Source organism: Rutilus rutilus (assembly GCF_951802725.1).
Source record: "Rutilus rutilus genome assembly, chromosome: 13".
Taxonomy (NCBI): Eukaryota; Metazoa; Chordata; class Actinopteri; order Cypriniformes; family Leuciscidae; genus Rutilus; species Rutilus rutilus.
In genome coordinates this window covers 35,166,374-35,180,865 of record NC_140218.1, presented here as the reverse complement: position 1 = coordinate 35,180,865, position 14,492 = coordinate 35,166,374, and positions in this window count along the sequence as shown.

Sequence of the window (14,492 nt, the reverse complement as noted above, 5' to 3'; positions counted from 1 at the left end):
ATCCCCTGGGTCATTTCCGGGAATAGAGGTAGTCTACCCTCTTTCCCTAGTTAGTAAAAAAAAAAAAAAAAAAAGTCTTATGTATATGGTTTGTTTGCATATGCATCTAAAGCTAAATAAATGTTACTGTTGAAGTAATGTTTTTCTTTTCTTTTTTTTCTTACTACTTCAAATTTAGGATGGAGGAATATATATTTATGAAATGCAAATGGACCCTTCTGTGTTTCCTCATTCCCTCCTATGTTACGTGATTTTTTTCTAGTTAGTTAGTAGTACTACCTACTATAATAAATGTATAAATGTTTTACTGACATTTATCAATAAGGAACTTGCTTCACAGCATTTTTCTAGTTTCAAAACCTGCTCCTCAAACAAATACCATAAAAGTGCCACAAGTTCCATATACGTAAACGCCTTAGAGTTTAAGTGTGTCATTGTTGGAATAAACGGCAAGCACTTGGGTTATGCTTACTCCTGCCTCTCGTGTATTTCCTAGAAAGAAAAAAAGAATATATATAACAGCATTAGTTTTCACTGTTACGTTGTTTATACTGATGAAAGCTCTATATTTATTCATGCCCCGACGAAATTTACCAATGCACAAAATTAACGGAATGCATACCTGATATAAAAATTTGAATGACTAGTAATTTCCTAATACTTCCTAAAAAAAAAGTTTTTTATAAAGTTTCTAATTATTGGGCAAAAAACCTCTGCACGTAATAACCTAGAATACTGTCTAACAATTAATGGCTGCTCTGTCAAGTCTTCATCGTCGGTTAGGAACCTGGGTGTGCTGTTTGATACCAATCTTTCATTTGAAAGCCACGTTTCTAGCATCTGTAAAACATATACATTTTTAAAATATTGCTGATTACTTACAAAGCACTCAATGGTTTAGCTACCCAATATTGAGCGAGGTCTTAACGCATTATAATCCTTCACGTCTATTACGATCTCAAAATGCTGGCCAATTGATTATACCTAGAATATCAAAATCAACTGCAGGCGGTAGATCCTTTTCACCTTTAGTACCTAAACTTTAGAATAGTCTTCCTAGCATTGTTGGAGAAGCAGACATACTCTGTCAGTTTAAATCGAGACTAAAAAACACAAAACACTTTCACCTGGCATACCCATAGAACATTATCAATTTCTTATTATTCAAATCAGTTAAATGATTGTTAGACTGCATAAACTAGGTCATCCGGAACCAGGAACACTTCCTATAACACCTGATGTACTCAATACATTATAAGACGAATGGCATCTAAGCTAATGTTAGTCTTTCTGTTTATTCCGAGGTTTAATGTAGTCAGACGGGCCGTATCCAGATCAGATGGAGGACCTGCACCTTGCATCATTCTGTTGACTACAAGTAACTTCACAACTACATGCCAACTAACTCTCATTCGAGTATTAGTAGACTGCCTGCCTAATATCTGCTGACTCCTTATTTTGATGCTCCCCCAAAAGACATACTACTGACTATGAGTAACTTTCAAGGAACTTTATTGATATTTGCCAGAACATGTAGACAATTGTAAGGGAGCTAGGATCAATATAACTCAAAGGGTGATTGAATTACAGTGAATAAGAACCAAATTAATATGCAAATGATTCAGAATTAATATGTAACACTTTATCAACTATTCGTCCACCGATAAATTGAGATTAGGGTATTTAATCAATTCTGGACAGAATATTATACCGTGGCCTATGGTAATAATGTAATAAAATTATGATCAATTATGAAAATGATGATTATGAGCAAGGTAACAAAATCTACAGTTTAAGGCAGTAACTTGTAAGCACACAGCACAAGTTCTTGACTAGCGTGAACCTGGATCTGAAAAGCCTGTCCAATGCGTGGTGCGGCCAGAACGGGTGCAGTGCTAACCAACAACTTCACATTATCAAAAGCCTGTTTACATTGCGAAGACCACTAAAATTTTAAGTTCTTCTTCCACAAATCAGTCAGAGGGGCAACAACTGCAGAAAAATTCCTGTAATAGCTCACCATACCCAAAAACAGCATAAGCTCTCGTTTAGTACTAAGTTGTGGAGAGAAATTATTGATTGCCAAGACCAAACTCACACTTTGCCAAGTTGACCGTGAGCCTAGCCTCAGCCAAACATTCAAAAAGTTCTCTAATACATAAAAGATGCTGCTCCCACATATCACTGTATACAAATACATCATTTAAGTAGACAGCACATCCGTTTAAACCAGAAGTTACTTGGTTCATCAAGCATTAAAAGGTAGAGGGCACACTTCTAAGACCAAAACTTATAACAGAGTCCAGAAGGAGTAAAGAATAAGGCAATCTCCTGTGCACGAGCTGTTAAAGGCACTTGCCAATGTGGAAGAAATTTAATATGTTCTATATGTTTGCATTTTCTTATATTCATAGAATCTTAGAAATATGATGATAATCAGATGAATGTAGTGTTGATACATATTCTTATTAATATATGTATGTGTCTGTCCTTGTATATGACAAAAGTTAATGTGACTGAAAGTTTGACCGAGTCAGAGAGTCTCCATTCAAGGGTGTAATATGATTAAGCATAATAGACAAATCTAAACAATATGTTAGTTATGGCTAAGATGTATCTTGATGTAGCCTCGGGAAAACAACCTTGGGGGAGGAACAACTATAAAGAATGAAGGATACCCCCCACTCGTTGCACTTTGTAATGACTGTATGACTGTTGACCTTTCCTTGCAAGGGAATAAATAATTGTTAAAGACAATTGATACCTGTTTGTCTCTTATTCATGATGTAAAATTGTTTGCCACTACACCAATATTCCCTCAATAAATCGAAATTACTGTGTAACAGAGCAGACAGAATCTACACAATGGGCCTGAAAACTGCACAGAAAGGAAAAGCAGGAAAAGGCAACAGAGCCAACACCGGATCACCTGAACAAAACACACAAGAATCTGTTTCGATCAAACAAATGCTTCATCTTCCTTTGTTTGTTCAACTAATTTTCTTTAGCCATTTGACCTGCTAAGATTAAGCAACATCTGAAACCATTAACATATTGTAGCAAACTCTGAGGTGCATCGCGACTCATTTGAACTAAAACCTAAACTGTCATGAACTACCTCAAGAGTCGCCAACAATAACCAGGGTAAACCCTCCTCCCAATTTTAACTTCATACAGTAAGCCCGCAGCAAAGACTTAAATGACTGTTGGAAGCGTTCTAAAGCCCCCTGACTCTGTGGATGATAGTCACTAGAATGGTTTTGCTTCACACCAAGCAAGACTTCCTGAAACATGTGAGATGTATTATTTGATCCTTGGTCACTTTGGTTAACCCTATTCTGACACATTACTGTAAGAAGATAAGAATTTCCTGACTTAGAAGGGGGTAATAGACCCACAACGTCATTCGCTGATATTGGATAAAGCTGTGCTGGATTTATGTACTGATTTGTCTTTCCTGTTTTGTTGATGCCCAAATGACCAGCTACGCCTCCATGTGCAGTGCGTAAAACAGTTTCTCAAAGAGACATTGGTAAAACCACCTGGATATAAGTCTGATCCAAGGGTACTTTACTACCAGACAGCCATTTCCTTAACAGGACCTCATCCTTGACAAAACAGCCTCTTGCTGCACTCGCAACCTCCTTAGGGGACAATATGGCAGACAGACATTTCCTTGGGTGGGATCCTCCCTTTGTGCCACAACCAAATACTGGTGAGAAACAGAAGGGGAAAGAAAAGAAAGACATTTTTGGATGACAACAACTCCATGTTCTGAATTTCTGAAACATATTTACTTATTGCACGAGCAACAGCACTAGTCACAAACAACACTTATACGTAAAAAGGTATTTTAAACAACCTTACCGTGTGACGGGTATAACTAACGAGAAAATACTGTTATTATTGTTATTTCATGGTTAATATGTCATTGGCTCCTGTAGTGTTATGATGCAGTACCGAAAGAATCCGACAGGGGATGGAGTGAGCATGGAGAGTTAATAACAGGCACATGGGTTCCCTTCCCCCACTCTTATAATACACAGATTGAGGGAAATGCAACAAGTGTTCATGTTGTCTGTTGTTTAAAATATCTATGTTCCCCTTTTTCTGGTAAGCTGACCTTTGAGTCCTAGGGCTGAGTACGGTGTATCTCCCCATCTACTTTGAGTGTTTAAGTAGGGTCCCTTGCCTCCATTTATCACTTTATAATCTTAAAAAAATAAATATTATATTTGTTGATTACTTTTCTCAGTGTGTATTTGTCTTTTGAATGTTTTACAGTTATTGACCTGTAACAGGAGAGACCTTGCTGCGTGGAGTTTGCATGTTCTCCCCATCCTCCGGGTGCTCTATTTTCCCCCACAATCCAAAAGATATGCAGCATAGGTGAATTGAACACATTAAATTGCCTGTAGGTGTGAGTTAGTGTGTCTGTGTGTAATCCCTGTGATGGACTGGCCATCCATTCTAGGTGTCTCTTGTCTGTGGTCCGAGACGCTGGGATAGGCTCCAGCATCCCTGTGACCTTGCAGAGGATAAATCGGTTTGGAGAATGGATAGATGGACCTGTAACAGTCATACATTCATGATGTCAACTCCAAAAAGATTTAACTGTTAAATTAAAACTGCCATGTGTCCTGATTGATAGGGGACAAAACATGTACAACTTGGATCAATTGGTGGAGCTGATTCAAATCAGCTGTTTCAGTCATGTACTTTAAGCAATTTGAGAGCAATCCTCGGCATTTCTCTGAATTCAAGCAAGTTGCATGCCAGGAAAAGAACCTTGATTCCAATGGCAATATTAATACAAGTGGAAGTTTGGAACTCTTCAGCTATGGAATCAGCAGAGTGTTGGCGACTTTTATGCACCATGTGCCTCAGCACTCGGTGACCCCGCTCTGTGACTTAAGTGGTCTTTTGCTTCATGGCTGAGTTGCTGCTGTTCCTAAATGCCTCCACTTTCCAATAATTCCTCTTACAGTTGACCATGGAATGTCTAGCAGGGATAAAATTTGACTAACTGACTTCTTGCAAAGATTATTAAAAATGAAATACTTTAATGCATTATATATAAAGGCTTCAAGTAAAACGTAAATTTTTTTTTTTTTTTTTTTTTTTACTGTATATGGGAAGTTGTCAAAACTGTGTGGTTGGACACACACAATGAGGAAGATGAAGATACAGAACCGTGACAGAAGCAAACATGATGGAAATATTTTATTCGTCAAGAAATTTGCGATAAAATATAACTCCAAACTACTTTGCTGTAATGAATGCACACAAACAGAAAACGACTACAATGGGATCTATACAGTAGCAGAAAAACAAACTCTTTTTTTATAGCGTTTTTGGACCAATAATGATCCAATATGAATCTCTTGCATCATGATTAGCACATGCAGAGTTTATGGATGTTCTCCAAAGGCTGAGGAGATTTACCTTTAGGATTATAAGCTTTAGGATTGAAGTTCTGACTTCTGCATTGTTGCGAGTCCCCCACCACCACCACCACCAGCACCACCATCTGAACTCAAAATCAACTCTATTCAACTCATTTCGATAGACAGGCCTTTTTCACTTGTCCATTTTTTTTTTTATGGCATCATGAAGGGTTGACATCTTTTTAATAATTTAATAACATTATAGTTTACGTGAACAAAAAATAAAAAAAAATTAAACACTCATTTAAAAACTCATTCAATTATATAGTATTACTTCATGAACACTGTAAAAAGAAAAGAAAAACTAGTTATTTAATTTAATACCATTACTCTGCAGTCATAAAACATCCACCCTCAACACATGTATGGTTCACTGTTTTGAATTACACTTCCTCTATAATGATAAAGTTATATCTTTCTGACATAATTTATCTTTCATCCAGCAGGGATGTTCATCTAGCTCTCTTAAAGACCTATGGTGATCGCTGTAGAGTGATGGAAGTCCAAAGATCTGCGCCTTCTGCGTCTAAGTCCAGGGTCGCATGACTGAAAATGACAGACATTTAAAATTACTTGAACACATTCTACAGTGTAATTTTCATTGTGTTTTCTTTATTATAATAATCATACAGTAATTTATCTGGAGGTTGCTGTTAAAGCAATGCGAGGGGTGAATCACTAAAAAAAACACTTTGGTTATTGAATATTTTACCTGTGCACATCTTCCATTCTGCACCAGGCAGAGGTGAACCTTACAGTGCAAAAATATGTGTTCAGAAGCTCCTGTGAAGGTGAACATCCTAAAGGAGAAACGGCTTGTTGTGTCAATGCCATTCTGTACAACCTCCACTGTTCCATCCTCAGGGTTGGGGCATCTAGAAAAGGCAGACAAAATATGAATAAGGACTTATATAAAGCCTATAACACTTTCAGTGCACCGTTAAACACACAATCCAAAATTTCAAGCAAAATGATTTATTGGTCAGAAATGGTTTTTATTAAGTGATGCATTGTTTCCTTTTCCTAGGATTTCAGGGGGCCTAATTCAATAAAACCACACTTACTTTATTATTTCACAGTTTTCCCTTTTTGAGAGGACAATAAATGTAGCCAGTTAACCATGGAAACTTCAAGTCAGTTACTCACTCTCTAATAATCAGATTCCACCGAATTTCATATTCGCTATCATTAACTGGTGTGGCCCAGCAGTTGTCCAGAACTGTTGCAATCTGACTTCTATCCACTCCTTCCACCTCAACCGCCACGTACATTTGCTGGTTAACCTGCACTTCCACACCCCCCTCAAATGGGCGGGTAAACTGTGCATCATGGTAAGGAATCATGTAGATATGGTATGCGCCCTGGCCAGGAAGGTCAATGCTTATCACACTGTGGGGCAAAATGTAAAAAGTTACATAAAACAATGGGGTAAAAATGTATGTAAAGAATGAACAGCAATGGTCATGACTAAAATATAGAAAATAGCAACAGCCACTTATAGTACAAATGCACAGTAAGGTTGGGAAGCATTAAGAATTTAATTCCACAAAATGATTCTGGTACACAACTGATTTGCTTACGAATAGACAATATTTAGAATATACCTTCTTATTATAGATTCGTATTACTGCCCTCTGTCACCAGCAGCATTAATGGAGCTTCATTAATTTTTTTTCTAATATTTGTTTTATTTGTTTTATTTTTTCTTGACTTTTATTATGAAGTTGTCTCATAATAATGCCTCAGTTTCCTGTTTCTTTGTACAACATGCATCCTTAGGGCCCTATTTTAACAATCTAAGCACATGGTCTAAAGCGCACGGCGCAAGTTCACTTAAGGCGTGTCCGAATTCACCTTTGCTAGCTTAACGACAGGAAAAATGGTCGGAGCGTCAGGCGCTTGGTCTAAAAGCATTGTCCCTATTCTCTTAATGAGTAATGGGTGTGTTTTGGGACTTACTATTTAAACAACGTGGCGCAGGACGTGAAAATGATAACTGCGTCGGACTGAAACTAGCAAAAAACACTTGCGTCGCACTTGGCGCGGAATTGCGCCGGGTGTAAGATAGGGCCCTTAACCTGTATGTTTATAATAGGCGTGGGGGGTTAAAGACTTGACTGGGTAGCATCAATCCGTTAGCCCCTACTGATGGATGCAGTATCTGTTGCCTCTCTGGGCACAGCCATGGGGTACTACAATCTTTGCTTAAAGGACAAGATTTTAGAGGACAAAACTCGCTTTAGGAGCTAGGAACTGGCAACATAAAGGGGAGAAACACACACAAGACAAGTGTAAGACTTAAAAAGGTAAGAACGTTTTTTATTATTTTGTAGTCAAACCATTAAATAAAGATTAAAACATTAAACATTAACCATTAAAACAAAGAATGAAAAAAAGACAAACAATAAACTTAGAAAAATATCTTATTCCTTAAGATATTCAATGCAATTTGTCTCTGCCCACTGTCACTAGATCAAAGTATTATAATATTGAATATTTCACCATTAAGTAATATTCACTAATGCTCACAATGCTTTATAAATCTCAGTTTAGTTAAACCCCTATTACCTGTAGGTAATCTAATTCAGGCACATACAACTTGTTGTTAACAGTCACTATAGTTTGCACTCTAGTTTCTTGCAGAGCTTTTATATTTAATTTGCTCTGTCAAGGTTCAAGCCACAGTAATTCTTAATCAAATATCATTATGGACTATTAATTAGCTTGGTTCACCACAAGTTAAATTTGTATTTTAACACCAAATTTATTTTCCTTAGCACTGACTGTTTCTTTCTGTTAGGAACACTTGAAAAGTGTAAACAACAACGATAACAATAAAAACAGGTATAGCAATGTTTGTTTCAAATCAACCCAACTAGATAAAAAGGGTGTTCTTATACAGTATAGATCTCAAGACTCAGTTCAATTTGTCACCAGTTTAAACCCAAGTGATCCACATATGTAAGACTTGCATTTTAAAGTTTGTTCGGGAAGATGAATGTTGACAACATTTTAGTTCCAAAGGTAATGAGTGTCCTAATCCAGTGGTCCACAAACAGAATTGATCCAGCCATAATAATGACTCAATCAAAGAAACTATTTGTCCTACCACTCGGTCGATGAAACCATTGACGTATTCTTGAAGTATTCTCTGATTCTGTCTTGTTCCTTCTGGTTGGCTCACCAGTCCTACTGCCCCAGTGCAAGAGAGCAAGGACAATGCTCAATCCAAGAATTGTCACCGTTGAAATAAGCAAACTCAGGACCAGAAGACGAAATGAAAAAGGAAGATTCCAAAAATAGAGAGAGAAAAGAGAGGTAAAGCCCCCCCGGCTTTGCAAACACAAAGCCAAAAGCATAATTAATATCTGTTTTCTTGGATTTTTTTTTGTCATCTCACAGCATCATAATATTTTTTACAGTTCTCTAAACATTTCAGTAAAACATATGTAGCCCATCACTTAACATTTTATTCATAACTTATTACTCTAAATGAAACATGTATAACTTACAAAGTACACTTTATCTGTGTACTGTCAGTCCCATTTCCTTAATTTTTTATATAATAAATCTAAAATTTGGTGTATGTGGTCAATGTAATATTTATTAGTTAACATATCCATGTGCTGCTACTGCTGCTAGCAAGCTAACTCCACATGCCGCATGTGTGTCATCACCTATTTTTAACCACAGTTTGCACACTACTTGTTCAACTACTTCTGTATTCTACTTATTATGACTCAGAGCCAGGCATTACAACATTCAGCACACATGTCTTTATACAGACAGTTACCCATGAGAAGAAAGATTCCCTTTCAGTCGGTCACTTTCAACGTTACGTCGGATGACCGATGAATAGGAATCTCGTTAGAGAGGCCAATCTACTTTGAGTGTAACTAAAACGAGCCAATGCACATTGGCATGCGATAATTGCATCAGCTGCTCTGCCTCGCAGCACGGGTATATAATGAGCAGCAGGGGCATCGCATCTTCAGCTTTTCGCTTCGGAGCTGAGCGGTTCGTTTGTTCCTGTCTCTAATCTGCAAGCAGTGTTCTCTAAAGAGCCAGTTCTTCAAGGAAGACGCTTTCTATTCATTGATGTTTGTGTGATGGCACTACAGTGGTGATTGAGTCCTCTCATTTGTGTATGTGCGCCCTCAGTGAGTGCTAAAAAGCTGTTATTAGAGCTGGTAAGAGCTGCGCCTTCAGTGAGAGAGTGAGGCGTGTCGTGACAACACTTCTGGGAACCATGTCTGGTTGACGTTTCCGGTTGAGGCCTCTCGCTCTTCTGTGTGTCGTGTGCTGTCGAGCTACCGGGCTGTAGCGCGGGTTGTCACGGCAACCCAGCACTCACTGTGCGCTCTAGGTGTACGAACTGGAAACGTCAACCGGATCTGGTTCCCAGAACTCGTGCTCTTCACGATAGCCCCTCCCTGGTGCCTAGAGTTCGGGCCGGGCGATGCCCACGTGGTACTGAGACCCTGGCCTGGCAATGTGCCCAAGGTTACTACCACTCCCTTCAGTGACCAGGTGGTGAACCTGCAAGCGCTGCCCCCGGAGGAGGCAGACCCAGCCCTGGGTTTGCTCTGTCCCGTCCGTGCTCTGCGATGATATCTAGACAGAACTGCAGGACCTCAGACCAGATCTTTGTCTGTTACGGAAGCCAGCAGAATGGAAAGGCTGTCTCCAAGCAGAGGATGGCCCACTGGATAGTGGATGCCATCGCCTTGGCTTACAAAGCACAAGGCATGCCTTTCCCGCTCAGGTTGCGAGCTCACTCAACACAAGGTGTTGTATCCTCCTGGGTGCTGGCATGTGGTGCCTCGCTAACAGATATTTGTAGAGCTGTGGGCTGGGCGACCAACCCAACACGTTCGTTAGATTCTATAGCATGCGTGTAGAGCCGGTATCCTCCTGTGTTCTCACCTCACACGGGTAGAGCACAGAGAGGCCCATCTCTTGTCGGCTTGTGGCGCCTACAGTTGTGCTCATGTCTCCTGACTGAAAAACCTCCTGCCTGAAAAAGTCCTCCGTCACCCTCGGCAGTCGGACGTGGTGGAGCGTATGGCGCCAGGCCTATATCCCGCTAAATTCTTGGCTCTAGGCTAGTCTAGGCTGGGTGCCATATGTGTGACCCTGCGGGGATCCCATTTGATGCTTTTTTCCACGGTTGCTCCTAAACAGAAGCCTGTGTCTTTCCCTTGGAAGAACCCATCTCTTAAGAGATAGGTGTCACCCCAGTAATTCCATATGCAAACAACCCCACGGGGTTAGCCCATATGTTATCTCCATATGACTCCTTCGGAGAAGGATGTGGCTTTTTTTTTTCAATGGTAAGTGCACACTTTCCCAGTGTTATCCAATAGTCTTACTGGTAGGGAATTCCTATTCATCTGTCATCCGACATAACGTTTAGAGTGACCGACTGAAAGGGAACGTCACGGTTACGTGTGTAACCCTCGTTCCCTGAAGGAGGGAACGGAGACTTTACGTCCCGTTGCCACATCTGCTGTGCTGGGGCAGCAGGGTGACAGGCTCGGATCCTAAGTGAAAACCTGAAGATGCGATGCACCTGCTGCTCATGATATACCCGCGCTGCGAGGCAGAGCAGCTGATGCAATTATCGCATGCTGATGTGCGTTGGTAGATTGGCCTCTCTAGCGAGATTCCTATTTGTCGGTCAGGGAATGAGGGTTACATACGTAGAGACGTTATTACTCAAAGATTATTATTACTGTTAAGGGCTGTCAGTTGATTAAAACAATTAGTCATGTTTTCAGCATTAACATGAACTATCTTGAATTTGGAATCTGTTGAAATGTTATATATTTTCCTTTCCAAATGTGGATCCACATCAGGTGATTCTTTGCCTCCACATGTGCATTGAATTAGTAATGCACACATAGCAAGTTGATTTCCGGTTTGGGTGAACGCTTGTTATGTTGGCTGCTGCAGTCAGTTGGTTTGGAAGGAACTTTTATTGTGGTTGAAGCAACCTCACTTGAACTCTGCCGAGCATTTTTCATTTTCCATGTACCATCATGGGCTGATTGAATCCGTAGACCTGAATGCGCTGAATTACCAGGTAGTGATGGGAGATATTAATCTGTTCGAAACTTCGAATCAACTGAACCAATTGCTTCGCAAAATTATTCACAAGTTCTCGAAACGCCACATGCTGGAGACTCCTGCTAGTCAGAACAGTGTAAATGCAGTGAAAACTCAGCCCAAACATGCATAAAAACGTCTCAAGTTACGACTGTAACCTCTGTTTCCTGAGAACAGGGAACGAGACACTGTGTTGATGACGCTTTGGGGAACATCTCCATGTGAACCGGTGTCTGAAACACGTATCTAATCACAGCAATCATATTGACCAGTGACAGCCTATGACGTCACTACTAATGCGACCCGGAAGTATATAAGGGGCGCCTAGAGAACATGTCATCTACTTATCGTTTGAAGGGACTGTTCAACAGGCATCCCGAGGCATGGCAAAAATGACACAGTGTCTCATTTCCAGTTCTCAGGGAACATAGGTTACAGTCGTAACCTGAGACGTTCCCTTTCGGAAGGGAACTCGCACTGCGTCGATGACACTTTGGGGTACGATATACCTACACCACCATGCTGAGGGGAGTGCATGCCAATTATGACTGAGACAAAAACGTCAGAAATGCTAAACACTCCCCCTTCTGGTCACATACAGGCTGTCAGTGACAGTATTCCCTACGGCCACTGCTCAAACTATGAGCCTCAAAAGAGGCCTACCAAGGTCGCTCAAAGGCTTGGAACCAACAACTTTCCTTTAAGGGAATATGGCCAGGGGGTCATAAGGAGTGTCGAAAGGAGTCCAGTCACTTTCTGAGGGGGACATAAAGTCAACCCCCATGCCACCAGGGAGGCTGACCTGGTCATATTTACTGACCTAGTCTTGCCAACAAACTGTCTGTTTCCTAAACAGAGTTTCTAACTCACTTGTGGAGGCATCCGATAGGGAGGACTGCAGAAAGTGGCAGTAATCGCTCACAGACCGGATCATAGAGACGGGCATCCTGGAGAGTAGAACTCAGCATAGCGCTTTCTAACCCTTGCAAACGAGGGGAGTAACTCTACTCGAATCTGGGTCTACACAGTGCTTTTACAGCCCTGTGGAGGCTGGGCACTCTAAAAGGCAGAGCGATCCTCAGATAGATTCTGGAACACTATGCTCAAACCTGATAAGTATTGACCAGGCTCTGGGCTAGAATCAGGGAGGCTCCATGGGGGGCTGCAACGTGATGCTTAATGCCTTTGCAGTGCTAAGCATCCATCTCGTTGGGGAGCCGCCTTCAAGGAGTCCTGTTAAGGCCTAACTACTTGATAGCGAGACTATTGGCAGAGCTAGCCTCAGAAGCCAGGTGCTCTCACAGACATTTATGTGGGCCTGTTTATACTTATTTAACATTGCCAACAGGCAGTGTACTCAGCAGAAGTGCTATCCACCCTTTAAAGCAAGGGGAGTACAGTCTTATGCTACCAGACTATCGAGGAGGCCTACTGTAAGGCCTACAGCTTCGAATGTCACGGGCGTCAGCCCAGGTAGTGCTTTGACTCTAAAGGCCAATTTATACTTCTGCGTCGAGTGTACGCCGTGGTGTACGTCGTAGGCTACGCACGTAGGTGACGCCGTCGTGAGCATTTATACTTCTGCGTTATGTCTGTGTTACTCTACAGTTACACCACCGAGACGCTAGTTGGCGGAGGCGGGTTTTAATTTTCCACTGTGTTTAGATTCCTCGCGGCTGTTTTGAGTTTAGGCTACTAGCGTCTGAAAGAGAGTGGATCATGTAGGAGTTGGAGCTTATCGAGGTGGAATAACAGTTTTAGTGAAATTACTAAAACTAAAAGGCAGAAACTAGAGAAGGCGTCGGAGGAGATGGTACGTGCGACCTGTGAACCTGTTGACGGTTGAACCGAATTTAAAAATGACGGGCGGTGCAGAAGAACACGCCGGAAATGTGTAGGAGGAAATGCGATGCTACCAAGTCGACCAATCACAGATCTTGCGGTCCGCGTCGTCGCGACGCGTAGTTACATTTTTGAGGAGGTGCGCGTCAGGGTACGGCGAAGGGTACGACGTATGATACGCGTCTATGCGTATGCTACGCCGTACCTACTACGCGCACCCGACGCAGAAGTATAAATTGGCCTTAAGGGAGAATACTCAACCATCCCAGATGGGAGGGAGTAACTAATCTGTCTCTACCTGAGCCTGGGTGGTGAAGGGTGATAACATACGAGCTATGAGTAGCGAAGTACACTAAATAATGACCCTAATAAGAGGAGTACTATTAGCATGACCCTGAGAAATGTATCAGGGTCAAAGCCTATTATCTTGTATTTTTTACAAGACATATTTTATATTCTCTACTAAACCCAAGGGAATAGAGGCCTCAGTAAGTGGCCAGTGGCATTCAACCTTATAATTTGAATTATTTTATTCAAGGGGCTCAGCGAAAAAATCCTTTTTCAACTTAAGGCCTTGTTGGATATACTAGCTACTATACTCAGCTCAGCAGTGGAGGATTAAACAACAAAAACAGCATTACCAGCTTCACTTATTACAAACAGTTTGACTTTATTTCTGTCATACGTCTACAGAAGTTCTTGAGAATTAACAGAGGTTTTGATGTTGATGATTTACATTATGGAGACATGTTTCATGCTGCAATGCATGCTGGGAACCATGGATGAGTTTTATACTATGGTAGCTCCCAGATGTCTGTGTGTGACTAAATATAGCAGTAGTTCAAAATGTTTTGTGCACATTGCGTACATTTTTTAAAATAAATTCTGATTAACATAACAACATTTGGTCTTTTTGTTATAGTGTCATGAAAAATATAGTTTTAAAGGGGTCATATAATGGTACATGCACTTTTACAAGTTGATTGTACTGAAATGTGTGTTGGCAGTGCCTGTACACAACCATCATAAAATGATAATAATCCATCCAGTGGTTTTTTTTTAATCTTCTTATATGTTTCCTCCTGTCTCAAATCA